This window comes from Grammomys surdaster, unplaced genomic scaffold, assembly GCF_004785775.1.
Source record: "Grammomys surdaster isolate TR1022 unplaced genomic scaffold, NIH_TR_1.0 66, whole genome shotgun sequence".
In the NCBI taxonomy this organism is placed as follows: domain Eukaryota; kingdom Metazoa; phylum Chordata; class Mammalia; order Rodentia; family Muridae; genus Grammomys; species Grammomys surdaster.
The window spans coordinates 7,408,659-7,423,613 of NW_021604568.1; positions in this window are offsets into that span (position 1 = coordinate 7,408,659).

The following is a 14,955-nucleotide window of genomic DNA, read 5'->3' on the forward strand; positions in this document are numbered from 1 at the left end:
GGACAGACAGTAGCACTTAGTGATGGCTTCGCGGGCTGCAGGAGACACCAGATGCTGGGAGGAGGTTGGGATTTTTCCAAGCCGTTGGAGACAGCCAACCACAACAATTTCCCTTCCCTGCCAAGTTACCTTCCTCAAGCCTCCTCGTGTTGGAGCTTACCTTCTAGGGGATATGAAAACAATAAGGAGATTATTGCTTTGTTTCCAGTCTTCTTTGGTTCACTCCCTATCACATTGAGAATGGGAGACTTAAAAATAGCCCAGTTTTCTGCCATGAGGAATGTAGGAACTAAAAGCAATGGAACAATACTAGACCATGTTACTTAGAGGCAACATATCTAAGCAGCTGGGAGCCACCCTGTGTGATTTCTGACACATACCCTGCAAACACCCTGACATTTATTTATAATTATTTAACATTCATGCTCTTTGAACAAAAGAGCTCAGTGTACTCAAGAAAAAATACGTGATGTGCAGGCCTTAGCAGTTGCCTGCTTTTGCTATGGCCAGTGCCTGTCCCACTAAGGTCGTGTGTTGGAAACTTAATCTCAGAGCAGTGCTGTGAGGTGAGACCCTTCAGAGGTGATTTAGTCATGGGGAATCTGCCCTCATGAGCAGATCAGTGCTAACTTTGGTTAGTGGGTTCCACACAGGATTAAGCCTGGCCTTTTTCCTTTCCTCATGCCCACCGTGACATGCTCTGCCACATAGGAAGACTCGCAACACGGTCTGCTCCCCCAATCTTGGACTTCCCTAGAGATAAATCCTTTTCGTTACAATTTATCCAGTTTCCAGTATTCTGCTATAAAAGTACAAAAACAGATCTTAAAGAAACCTTTTATAATCTGATAAAGGTTTCTTTCGTTATTAGAGGAAGATGGAAAACCCTTGTGCCTGCCAGGACGGGAAGCCCTTGGTGGCCCTGAGCTCAGCAGTGTGCCTCTGCCCACCCTGGTGGAGGTAAGCCTCTAAGGCAGGCAACTCCTCCTCATGTGGTTTGCTCAGAAATGTCACAGGAGCCTGTCAGAGCCTAAAGCTCAGTACAGGGAACGAAGTGCTCGCTGAACGGAGTTATCTTACTAAATAAGTTGTTTGAAATGTGTGTTCTGCTTGATCCCTACTAGGGAACAAGAAATAAAAACAGTTCAACGGGACAACAGGAAGCTGCTTGACTGACAGCCGGATTAATTACCAGATTTTTATCCTTTTAGGCCAAAAAGCTGAAAACCCTGAGTCAGGCGGTGATCATTCCCTGGTGCTGTAGGCCATGATTCAGGAGCTGGGCCTGCCCTTCACAGACATGTTCACACAAAGACTCTCTTCATTAACACGAAGGCCGCACCCTATTATCTATCTTGTGGTTGTCAGTATATCCCCCACGGGTATGTCTCTAGCGCATAGACTCAGGTTGAGAATCAGGGCTCAGTGCCAGACACACCCATCAACTCATGCTACTGGTTAATAACACTCATCTAAAGTTCCTGAACTACACCAGTGGTCTCCGACTTGGAGGCCCCCGGGGCTTTAGCGGCCACGGTGCGGTGCCACTCAGCTGCTGAATTCAGGAAAATTCCCCCCTCTCTGCGGTTTGGGGAGTTTGCTTATGTGTTTGGTTTTGTTGCTGGGGATTGGGCCAGTGTTCACCTATTCGACCATTGAGCTACAACCTTAGGCCCTAGGGATCTTGGCAAATGCTTGTTTCGGTGTAACTAAGCACCACAGCATTTAAGAAGCACAGAATTCCCTTACACCCTCAAATTCACTTTAGCCCATTGCTGTCTCCAGTCCCTAACAGCTCAGGATCTGGTTCCAGTCTCTGGCTTTGCCTTTTCCAGAATGCTGTTTACATGGATTAAACAGTATATAGCCTTTCCTATCAATAGCTGAGACCCATCCATGTTCTAGTATGTATCATTAGGCTGACTTTGCAATGGAAATAATTCCCCATTGTTTGGCATACATTTTAAATACACATTCTTATAGTGATGGACATAGGATTGTATCTGTTGTCTTAGATAAGGACCTTGAAGTGTAATGATGGGCCAGGTAAATACATATTTACCTTCATAAGAGATAACAAAAATTTGTACAGTACTATTGGGATTCAAAAAACAACATCTCAGACTGTGGTACTTTGATGCTTTCACCTGCTGAACCAGAAAAAAAAAAATCTTAGAATCAAGGTCCTTGACCTCGAGGCCCCCTCTCCTATCAGAGACATTAAAATTAGACCATGTTTTCAGGAGACCCTGTTAGGAAAATGCCAAGCATAGGCACCGCAAACTAGACATCTGGTAAGGAACGTTTTTTCCACTTTAGTGTGGAAAGTGGTATTTTGACATGTATTATGCCTTCCAGATTGAACCAAAAGGATGTGTTTGCTTTCTGTTTCCACCTTAAGGTTCCAATTCCTATTACAGAAAAAGAGACTAAGAAACACAACTGTACCTGGACAGACTATGTAACAGGACAGTGCCAGTCCCCTGGGCTCATTCAAATTTCAAGGAGAATTATTTTACAGGCTAATTTCTGTCTGTGGGGTCTATTTGCTCCCCTGATAATGATTTACCGTCTTTCTGAATCACCCGTATCCCCACACGTCCTTTTCTCCTGGGATGAAATTATTATACATGGGACTCTGACTGGCTTCATGTGTAACCACACTGAGGTGATTCACTCCTCGCAAGTTAGAACATCTTTGTTATCTTTTTTCCTTTGATTTATTGCCATGTTGTTCCAGCAAACCTTCAGAGGGCAGAACAAATACTTTCCCTGCATCCCCACAGCACTCTTCTCTCCCCAAGAGCAACGTGAGAGAATTCTACATGTCCCATATCCTTGTCAGCTCTTGGAAGTATCTGTTTGATTTTAGCCATTCCAGTAACTGCGGAGTGGCCTTTCATTATCATTTTAATTTATAGTTCTGTAGTGAGTAGATGTGGATCCTCTTTCCAGAGGATTATTTGCTATTCACATATGTTCTCTGGTGAGGTCTTTGTAAGGGGTTCTTGTTTTTGTTTTGTGTTTGTTTTGTTGAGACAAGGTTTCTCTGTGTGGTCCTGGATGTCCTGGAACTCACTCTGAAGCCTAGCTGGTCTCAATTCAGAGATTCAAGGTATGTGTCACCACCACTCAGCAAGGGATTGTGTCGATTTAGAAACTGGATTGTTTTAATGTTATTGAAATTTTATACTTCTATATACATTCTGCATATACGTTCCTTACCAGATGTCTAGTTTGCCGTGCCTATGCTTGGCATTTTCCTAACAGGGTTTCCTGAAAACATGGTCTAATTTTTTTCTATTATGAATCCTGCCATTGTCATGGTATATAAGAAATTTTTGCTTAGTTAACAAAGTTCACAAGATTTTTTTTTTTTTAGAAGTGTTATCATTTTCTGCTTCAAAGAACCAGGCCTTGCTGGATACTTGTGCCAGACTTTCCATTGCTGTGACAGAATGCAGGAAATCAACTTGAGTGAGAATCGGTTATCTTGACTTCACCCATGGCAGCCACTCTTGTGTGTCTGGTTTGTGGTGAGACCACACCTCACGATGACAGAGGGGGATAGTAGGACAAAGCTGAAATCATGGCAGCCCAGAAGCACACACACAAAGAGTGTACCTTCACTAGTGAACTCTCTTCTTCCTTTGAGCTCATCTGGGGCCCTGGCCAATGGGATAATGCCATTCATATTTAGGGTGGGGCTTCACACCATGGTTAATCCTCTTTGGAAATGTTCCCATCCGGTGTTATGTTTACTGATCGCCTAAGCCTCAAATTCCAAGCCAGTCAATGATCAAAATTAACCATCCAAGTTTAGCCCGTGTAAACTTAACACCTAATCACATGACCTTAAATTGTAATATTGCACTCCTGGACCTCAAAAGACTCTTGTTAATCTTCTCATGCAAAATTCATTCAGTCTATCTCTAAGAGCCCTTACTGGCTTAGCAATTCCAGCATCGCTCAGACTCTCCTCTGAGATACAAAGCAAACATTTACCTGGAGTTCTTGTAAACTTCAAAAAGAAATACAAATACCTGTACAGCATACAGTGGCACAGAGTAAACACTTCCATCCCAAAGATGGGAACAGGAGACGAGCATGAAAAGTATCAGACCAAAGCAAAACCAAAACCCTGTGTGGAAAAAATCCAATCCTGTAGCTCGGGGTCCAGCATCCACGGCGCACTGCCTTGAACTCGGGACTTCCTGCCCTAAGTCCCACCTCTATGGCTTTACTGGCTGTAGCCTGCTCATGGCAGTCAATCTCTTATACATTCTGGGGGCCTCTAACTTCCCTGTGTCACCTTTGGACCTGAAGCTTCAGCCTCATTGGTTCATGCATCATCATCCTGGAGTGAGAACCGGAGACCCCACCCTCGCTGTATGTCCCCCCTCCGAAATCTGGGCGGAACTCTCCATGACCTTGTAAATTTGCATTTTGCATGCCTATAAAGCCAGAATCGAGTTGATTGGTGCCAGGGTCGGCTACCACCTTGAAGAGTAGCTAGGCCCCTTGGGACCATGACTGCAGCAGCTTCCTGGTACCTAGACAGAGAAGCCTGGAAAACAAGGAGCTCTGAAACTCCTTAAAGCAAATTCTTTCCAGTGAATTGAAACTTCCATGGCTTTGAGCCTGCGATAGGTCAGGTCCAGCCTATTACTAAGATGCTCTGACAGTATCGTTGCTGTTGTCCTGGTGTAAGGAACACGGCGTCTGTTTGATGAACCTAATCTCTTTGACAGTCACACCCTCCTTGGCCTCAACTTCACACATCTTCCCCTCCAAAGCTTTTCTCTTGTTAGTGCTAACAAGTCCCATTGTAAACTCGGGTAAATAAATACCCACGCCACAGCCCGAATGCCGGGCTGCCTCGAAATTCCTTCCACCAATTAAATTAGTCCAGCCCCTTCAAACCCAACCTCCCACAAAGTGTCAGAGCACGGATAGAATGTAGACAAGTCCTTTCCTTAATGTCACACAAATAGCCTCTAGTCCTAACAGAGTCTGCATTGCCATCTAAAACCTCATGTGCACGGTCTAAATTTCCAAGCGCATTCTGATCTCTTGAATCCCTCTCAAAACTGTTTGTTAGGCTGCTTAGTTAGCATTCTAGGCTCCCCTTAGCCCACATTTACAAAAATTCAAAATTCCTCTGGCAAATTATTTCTCAACTACCCTACTAGCTTGTCACAGCGGTGACCTACTTCCATTATGAATTTTCTGTGCTAGTCTGACTTTCTGTGGCTGTGGGGCATACAGCTGAGGAGTATCTCAAAGGAAGAAGGGTTGATCTTGGCTCATGTTTTCCCGGGTTTCATTCCATTAGTTTTCTGGATCTGTTTGAGGCTACTGTTTATCATGGCAGCAAAGCATGATGGGGAAGAGCTAGTCACTGCCTGGTGCATGGCAGCCAGGAACGGGGAGTGGGGGAGACACAGACACAGACAGACAGACAGACAGACAGACACACACACACACACACACAGAGATGCTGCCAAGATTTCCCCCTTAGTCCTTTCTAGAAATGTTTTCATAGACACCTCCAGAGAAGTACTTTATTAGTGCCCCAGGTCCTCTCAACCCAGTCAAGTTGGCAATCTTGATTAGCCATCAATAGTCCAGGCTGGTCTGGAACTCATCATCTTCCTTAGCCTCCCAAGTAGGAAGGTTAAAATCATTTGCTACCGTATCTGGATTCTTTACACATACATGTCTTTCGTGTGCCTGGCAAAAACCTACTTTAAAAAAGGTCGTGTATGGGGCTGAGAGATGGCTCAGTGCTCTTCCAGAGGACCTGAGTTCAATTCCCAGCAACCACATGGTGGCTCACAACCGTCTGTAATGGGATCCGGTGCCCTCTTCTGGTGTATCTGAAGACTGCTACAGTGTACTCATACATAAAATAAATATTTTTTTTAAAGTCATGTATGAGACATGCTTTGTTTATTTGCATGTTTCAGAATTAGCTTGTTTTTGAAAACTTAGTATTTCAAGTAATATAGCAACTCTGAAAAAACTCTAATTACAGTTTTTTGCATATCTGGGTGGGGTTATCATTGGATAGTGGGGAACTAACCAGTGGGTATACCTCTGAAGAAAACAACTTCCCCTTCTTCAATAGCTAGCAACGGCCAGTGGCCACGCCTCCATTCTTGAGGATTGATGGGGCCAGTCTTGTGGAACTCTCCTGCAGATAACCCCAGCTGTGTGATTTCATGACAGCAGTGGCCATGTCCAGGAAACAGCACATAGAGCATTCACCCCTCAGTCAAGGCTTATGTTCTCCTCATGCCTTCTTCTGTGAGCTTGGGAGGAAGAATATAGCAGTCCGTCATGGGGCCGGACACTAAGCATAGTTCACTAGTTTTCTTATGATCTTTTCAAAAATTAATAATTAACTTATTATCACTGAGCTTACTTGTAGTTTTTGTTCCCAATTTCATCGTCTTCTTATGCATTCATTATTTTCCTAAGAGAATAGGCTTCCAATTTTGTTTTACTACTACATTTTTATTTTTAAGTGTTTTAAATTCTTTAAAAGTTAGATTCCTTCATTCGTTTAGTTTAGTGTATGTGTGTGTGTATGTGTGTGTGTCTGTCTGTCTTTAAGCATGTGCACATGCATGCATGTCATCATGTGTAGGATGTCAGAGGGCAACTCTGGGTTCTTTCCTTCCGCTCTATGGGTTCCTGGGATCAAACTCAAGTTGTCAGCATTGATGACAAGTACCTTTACCTACTGAGCTATCTTGCTGGCCCTTGTGTGTCTGAAAAATATACCTTTTATTATGTGTGTGTGGATGATGTGTATGCACATGTCCCCAGAGTGCCTGTGGCGTCAGAGAATAACTTGGTGGAGTCAGTTCTCTCCTTCCACCTTCATGTGGGCCTCAAGGATTGAGCTTGTGTTCCTCAGGCTTGTGTGGGAAGGACTGTCACCCCCTGAGTCGTCTCCATGGTTTTCTAGTACTTAATTTCCCTTTTCTTCTTTCAAAGTTCGGGGTCCAGCCTGGGGCCTTGCACATGGAAAGCAAGTTCCTTATCACTGAACTACACTCTTAGTCCAGGTTACACCCCTATCCTGGGTTCATTACTTCTTAGGATGGGGATGGAGCCACTTGATTTGGGATATTTGTTCTTTTTCTAACACTACAAACATTACATTTACTGCCGTAAATGTTCCTTTAAGCAGAGCTTTTGCAGCACACCACAAATTTCTCTACGACATGCCTTAGTTTTCATTTGCTTCCAGATATTTTGTGATTTCTCTTGTGACTTTGTCTTTGACACATGAATGAGCTGTTTGACTTTGAAATGTTTGGCAATTTTCTAAAGTTTTTTTCTGTTAGGAATTTCTACTTTAGTTATATTTAGTCAGCAAATATACTTAGTTTGATTTCAATTTAAGTTTGATTTGTTTACAGTCCAGATAAAGTCTCCCTCTGTGTATATGTCAGGAGCCATAATGGGACAAGCTAATAACTAGCAGGTGATCCTCCTGAAAAGGCTTGCCTTGGATTATTATATAATCTGAGACAAGTGAGACCTTATTCAGCAAGGCTGTAAGGGACTCATTTTAGGAAAGATTCCTGCTATTAATATGCTTTTCCTATCATTATAAAACAAATATAACCATCACTAAGTAATAGCACACCCTTTGGAGCAGACCTCTGCAGATCCATGAAGATGTACTGTCTTGTAGTGATGCTATATAGACAAATAGATGACTTCTTAAGTCTTAATGATGATCCTATAAGAATTCCTAAAGTTGCGGGGCAGTGGTGGCACACACCTTTAATCCCAGCACTTGGGAGGCAGAGGCAGGCAGATTTCTGAGTTCGAGGCCAGCCTGGTCTACAGAGTGAGTTCCAGGACAGCCAGGACTACACAGAGAGACCCTGTCTCAAAAAACCAAAAAACCAAAAAAAAAAAAAAGAATTCCTAAAGTTATATCAATGATTATTAAGCTCTTTTATAGTGGGACTGCTATTAGGTTCTTTTCTGATAGTCAGAACTACAATGAGAACTCTGCCAGTCTCCAATGTGTCATCAGTTAATTGCTTCTAGACAGTAATCAGACTTTCTCCTACTCACAGCACAGTCCAAGAGGTTGTAAAACAATTAACCAAAGATCATAAAAAGGGAACTAACGATTTATTACAGGTGCTAGGACAGAAGATAAAACATTGACTAGGTTTATCTATATAAAACTTCACTAATAACTTAGAGTTTTAAACCTTCGGTGAACCTGTGGAGTTATGACAGGTGATGGATGTTTAGCCAGATAATTACTCCTAATGGATATGCATGTAAACATTCTCTGTTGTAAACTTCTATTTCAATTTATGATTTGCTTTTTGGTGTGAACTTGTGATGAACTTTGTAACATGTGATCGTGTATTCTGAAAGATGTTTAAGTACTGAGGACAAAATGATGAGGGACGGATAGAATAGAATTTTTCCCTTTCCCCAGATATAGTGGAATTTTCCCCTTAGATAGCTTTTATAGGAAACTTTTAACAACTTAGTAATAAATGCTACAACCACATCTTTAAGTGTCTTTTCTTCCTGCAACTTCCAACTAGCAGGGTGAAAGTTAGAGCCCAGCAGTTCTTGCTGAGATAGAACAAAGGCCACATTGCCTAATCCTCTGCTGTTAGGCTACAGGTGTTAATCACTTAAGCCTGCAGTCTCTTACCCTCAGAAGGAGCAAAAAATCTGTAGGACTTTTTAGAAGTTACCATCAGCATTTCAGTACAGGTCAGAGAGCCAGAAAGCCCTGAGACCCTCAGACTTTAAAGCTATCACCAGAGTCCTACTCTGTGCCCCTGCCACTACCCTCTCCGGGATGGTAGGCTCCCGGCATGTATGTGTGAGTGTGTGTATGTAAGTGTGTGAGTGTGTGAGAGTATGTGTAAGTGTGTATGAGTGATGTGTGTGAATAACTTAGTGTATGTAGTGTATACATGTATATATGTTTATATATGCATGTGTGTATGTATGTGTGTATGTGTGCAAGTGTGTGTTAGTATGTATGAGTGTATGTGTGTGAGTATGTATGAGTATGTGTGTATGTGTGTGAGTGTGTTTGTGTGTGTGAGTATACATGAGTGTATGTATGTGAGTGTGTGTGTAGGTGTGTGCGAGTGTGTGAGTGTATGTGAGTAAATGTGTGTGAATGGGTTAGTGTATGTGAGTGTATATGTATGTGTATGTATGTATATGTATGTGTATGTGTGTATGTATGTGTGAGTGAGTACATGGATGTGAGTGTAGTCTGGGTTGATTCCTCCCTCACTATGTAGCTGAGGAACAGCTCGAGTTTCTAATCCACCATGTCTTCCATCCTAAGCTAATGGTCATGCACAAGCACACTTAGTTTATGTGGTGCTGGGCATCGAATCCAGGGCTTCATGCATGCTGGATTCACACAACTATCACCACAACTACATCCCCATCCCAACCCCAAGATTACGTCTTAAAAATTTATGAAAAATTAATTTGTTTCATTTTATGTGTATGAGTGCTTTGCCTGTGTGTGTTTATGTGCACCACGTGTGTGTCTGGTGCCCAGAGAGGGCATTGAATCCCCTGGAACTGTAGTTATGAATGGTTGTGAGCTCCTGTGTGGGTATGCGGAACCAGATCTGGGTCCTCTGCAAGAGCAGCAAGTACTCTTAACTGCTGAGCTGACTGTCTAGTATGAGGGTCGTCTTTTAAAATCAATATTTCATCTAGACTTGAACTAAGACTTTGGGAACTTACTTGGAGTCTTCTTACTCACTTAGAAGGTGCCTGGAATGTCTGTCTTGTGTTCTGCCATGGGCAACCCTCGATACTGTTCTCCTTGAGGAAATACTGTTTTCCCTAAGATTTCAGGTTATTTGAAAAATTGAGCAATTCCAGAGAACTGCTTCGACTCTAGTAACATGTAGAATGGATTCATAATTACTCTTCACAAGGGCACCTATGCATCTTTATAGGATACCGTTGCTGTCGTTGGATGTTTTCATTTCCCACCCTCCTCTTGCAAAGATACCTTCACGGCTGTGGTATTTTAGCAGATCCATATTATATCCCACAATAATGTCTAAAAAAAGAAAAGGACTGTTAGGGCAATTTTAAAAGTAATAATTTTTCTTTACCTCGACTAGCGCCCAAATAAATGAGACAGGGACTATTAATTTATTAGTAAGCTTCATAGCACAGTAACTGAGCAGTAATTAATCTGGCTACCTCCCAGCCAAAATCCCCATACTTGCATTTTAGTGTTGATCTTGCTCTCTCTGCTCCAGGTGTGTTCTCATGGTGGCTCCAGGACCCTTTCCTCAAGGCTAATTCTCTCTTCCTCCTCCTCCCCTCCTCTTCTTCCTTCTCTTCTTCTTCTTCCTCCTCCTCTTCCTTCTTCCCCCCCTCCCCTGGCTGGGGTCAAAAGCCAGCCCTATCCTTTCCTCTGCTCAGCCATTGGCTGATCAGCTTTTATTGATAATCAGAGACTAAAGGGAGAGCAGTGTTTACACAACAGTGAGGCAGGAAATAGTTAGAATAAGCATTACAATGCCATGTCCAGATTGCAACCAGATGTGGGGGCAGAGAACTCAGCATTTAAATGATACAAGGATGATTTTCACACAGTACACAATAACATTATGCCTTTATGTCTTCTTAGAAGTCATTAACCTTCCTCAAAAGCCCACGTCAGACTTTTCTTCAAACACCATTAGCTAAGATCATGCTTATTTCTAAGTCCTTCACCAAGGACAATAGGTGAAGAACAACAGTTTGGATGACACCATGAAGAGGCAGCCACCATGACCCCAGTGATGCTGTATCTTCAGTCTGTAAGACTGCTGTGCACAGATCCGCTGTAATAATGCTGTGCACGTTACCCATGTCTGCTCCCAAGCACCCTGAAAATTCTGGATTAACTCTTCTTTCTAGGAACAAAGTCTATTAACACTCAGGATACCATTATTTGTATTCTTGTATGGTAGGAAAAAATGAAATTAATGGTTCTGAAATGGGGGAAGTTTTATAATACCAGACCATAAATTATACAACAGAGTCAAGCTGACACACACACAAAAAAACACCAGCCAATTAACCCTTTCCTTTCCATGTTTCTTCTGATCATCACGTTAACCACAGCAACAGAAAGAAAAGGAGGTCAGATTAACTTACGAACAAGCACCGTCACACAGCTTTTCCCCCTATAAATTCATGCAGCTCACTAGACAAGGACTAGAGCTACCAAACCATCCTTAGGAACTGGAGCAGCAGCTAGGCGCTGTTCATTGCTGTGAAAGCTGTTGAGAGGGTGACAAAGACAAAGATAAAAAGTATACAATGGAAAAAAAAACCCTCTATTTTAGTCAGGGTTTCTATTTCTGCACAAAACATCATGACCAAGAAGCAAGTTGGGGAGAAAAGGGTCTATTCAGCTTACACTTCCACATTGCTGTTCATCACCGAAGAAAGTCAGGACTGGAACTCAAGCAGGTCAGGAAGCAGGAGCTGATGCAGAGGCCATGGAGGGATGTTACTTACTGGCTTGCTTTCTTATAGAACCCAGGACTACCAGCCCAGTGATGGCACCACCCACAATGAGCCCTCCCACCCTTGATCACTAGTTGAGAAAATGCCTTACAGCTGGATCTCATGGAGGCATTATTTTCTCAAGGGAGGCTCTTTTCCCTGTGATAACTCCAGCTTATTTCAAGTTGACACACAAAACCAGCCAGTACACCCTCATTATAAAATACGTGGTATTAACTTCAGTATAAATATTTATAATACTTTCATGTAATTTGTAAGTGTATCCTAAATAAGGTTCAAGTAGTTATTAATAAAGGCAGGCCTGGTGGCTCACACCTGTAGTTCCAGTTCTTGGAGGAAGAGGCAAGAGAATTGAAGTTCAATGTTACCTTTGGCTGTTTATGAGTTCAAGGCCATCCTAAACTTCAGAAGATCCTGTCTCAAACAAAACAAAACGTGACTAGAAATCTATTGCCACACTTAAATTATAAAATTTAAATGGGTGATTTTGGGGGGAAGGAAACAATTTTAATTGAAAACCAGAGCGAGCCCCGCCATTGCTGGGATGAGACATCCCAGCTGATTGCAGGTGCACTGACATTCTGCAGAGGAGAGCTCAGGTCAGTGCTCAAGGCTGTTTGTTTTGTTCAGTGACACTAGGTTTAAAGCAACACTCTTGTCACAGAAAAAAAAAAAGTACAGAAAGAGAACTTTTCCTTCCAGGGAGTAAAAATGCTTTGATATGCTCTTTGACTTTCCTGTTTTTCATTTGTGTAGGTCAGCTGAGCTGTCGGGGAGGTGAGTTGTTTTGTGTGGCTCTTTGTCAGCCTGGGAGAAGTTTTGGGTTAGAAGAGACTGACACAAAGGAGTAGCTGGTGAAAGGCAGGAGCCTTCTTAGATGCTCAAGCAAATGGAGGTGGACAGGGGTCCCGTGGGGGTTATTCCCATCAACTTTAAGGTCTGACTAATTAATGGTCAAAAGGATTTTAACTAGAAACTGGGAAGTGTTTCTAAAACAGAAAATAATTTCACAAGTTCTCATAAGGCAGACTGCATTGCCTACAGCAATGATGTACTTATATGATGGTAAAAAAAAAAAAAAGAATGAGAGAAGATTCTGGTGTATAACTCAGGCTGGTCTTGAACCCACACTACAATCTTCCTGCCTCAGCCTCAGTCTCTTGAGCCTTAGGATTATGTGTTGGTCAGTTTTTGTCAACTCGATACAAATTAGAGACTCCTGGGAAGAGGGAACCTGAGCTGCGGTGGATTGTTCTGTGGACATGCCCGTGGGGCATTTTCTTGGATAATGATTGGTGTGGGAAGGCCCAGCCCACTGTAAGAGGTGCCACCCCTGGGTTTAAGAAATCAGGCTGAGCAAGCCAAGGGGAAGAAAACCAGTAATCTTCCCCCATGACCTCTGTTTCAGTTTCCTGCCTTGACTTCTCTCAGTGATCTGGATTTGTAAACCAATCTCCATGTTTCTTCGGATCATAGTGTTTATCACAGCAACAGAAAGCAAACAAGGTTAGATCACATCCGAACAAGCACCACCACACAGCTTTACCCCCTAGAAATTCATGTAGCTCACTAGATAAGGACTAGAGCTACCAAACCGTCCTTAGCAACTGGGGGAGAAGCCCTGTTCATTGCTTCGAAAGCTGTTGAGAGGGTTAGTTTTGTGCTGAGCGCTTTCTTTAGGACTTTATTGTAAACAGTCTATAATGTCTTGCCTTTTCTTTCTTCTGTAAATGAGCAAAATCACCAGAGTGGGACCCTTGGATGGCAGTAGATAGACCCTTTATCCCTGGCAGACCTGAGCCACATACCCTCTTTACTACTAACTACACTGACGGCTTCATTATTGCCTGGCTAATTTGGACACTTTACGGTCACTCTGTGAACTCTCCTGATCGCTGTGGCTGAAGACACGAGTCATTGCTAACTACTCCACATAGCCCACATTGGCTTTAGAAAGCAGTGTTCCAAGCATGACAAGCCTTGACAGATTCCAGGTCACTGTGCCCATTTTCCCATAAACCCAAGAGGGAACACTTCCTGTACTGGGCCACAGAAGGCTTGTGATTGGTGCAAGCACATTATTTCATTTGCATGAAAGACCGCTGGCATGACCACTGCTGGTGGCAACAGTTAACCCCACCCCTTCCTGACTATGTGACGAGGGATGGGGTGGAGTGGGGTGTGGTGGGGGTGGGAGTGGGGGATGTTCGGCTTATTTTTCCAGTCAGCTGGGAGACCCCTTCCTGCCCCATCATCTAATTTTGCAGCATTCAGTCCACGAAAGCCTTCAAAATGGTTTTTCTTTGTCTATTTTGAATTGTATCATAAGTAGAGGGGGATGAGATGATAATACATCGGGAAACAGCCGAACAGTAGAGATATAATGGCGGCAGCTATGGTGGCAAGTGGCAATTCCAGACAATGGCTGGGGGCAAAGACCTTAGAACGAGGCAAAGACTTTCTAGTAGAGCGAAAAGACCTCAGCCCCTGATTGGTAGAGCCGGCATTATTGAAATTTCATCCTTCCCGAGGCTTATTCCTGATCCTGCAGCATGTATGGGAAGAAATGTAATGAGGCTTTTTGGGTATTCGGCAAAATCTCCATTATGTTAAGTCTCTTAGGGTCATGAAGACTTAAAGTAGCCTTGGGTTTGGTTTTTTTGTTTGTTTGTTTGTTTGTTTGTTTGTTTTTTGTTTTTTGTTTTTCCTTACATAAAGAGTCAGACTATTCTCTGGCCATAAGATCCATATACACCAAAGTAAAGAAAAGTAACATCAGAAGAGCCGCCACTCACAGGCAAGACCAGATGGGGCAGCTTGTAGTCAACAGAGCTTCAAAGGTTAAGGTCACATTGAAGACCTATGGAGACCATCCTGGCTGGCCAGCCTTATGCAGAAGAGTGGCTGACATTTCCTACTTCTCTACGCAGAGCAGATCTGACCACTTTCCTCTGTAGACCCCAGAACCTTCCCATACTCTTACATCCTGGCTCCTAACACAGGAGTTTCAGTTTCCTTAAAGCCCCAGGAGAAATGTTTTTAGTTGTATTTTTCTCTGTATTCTTAATTATAGGCAACACACTTGTACTATCCAATACGAATTTCCCTCCCAAGGATGTCTGATTAGCATTTCCAACTTGTCTTGCCCTCCATGGATGTCTTGCTGACAGTCAATGTTAACATTCTGAAGATAGGATCCAAGGTTTCTCTTCACTCCACTCAGTGGTGTTCTGGCTATTGCAGTCATCTGTGTCCCCACAGGACCAGTGCACTGAGCTTACTGCAAGAACTGTTGCTAGTGGAATAAGGGGAGGAGAAAGGGAAGAGTGTGGAGAGAGGCAGTAGTAACATTAGGAAGAAAATGGAGAGAGACAGTAACATTAGGAAGAG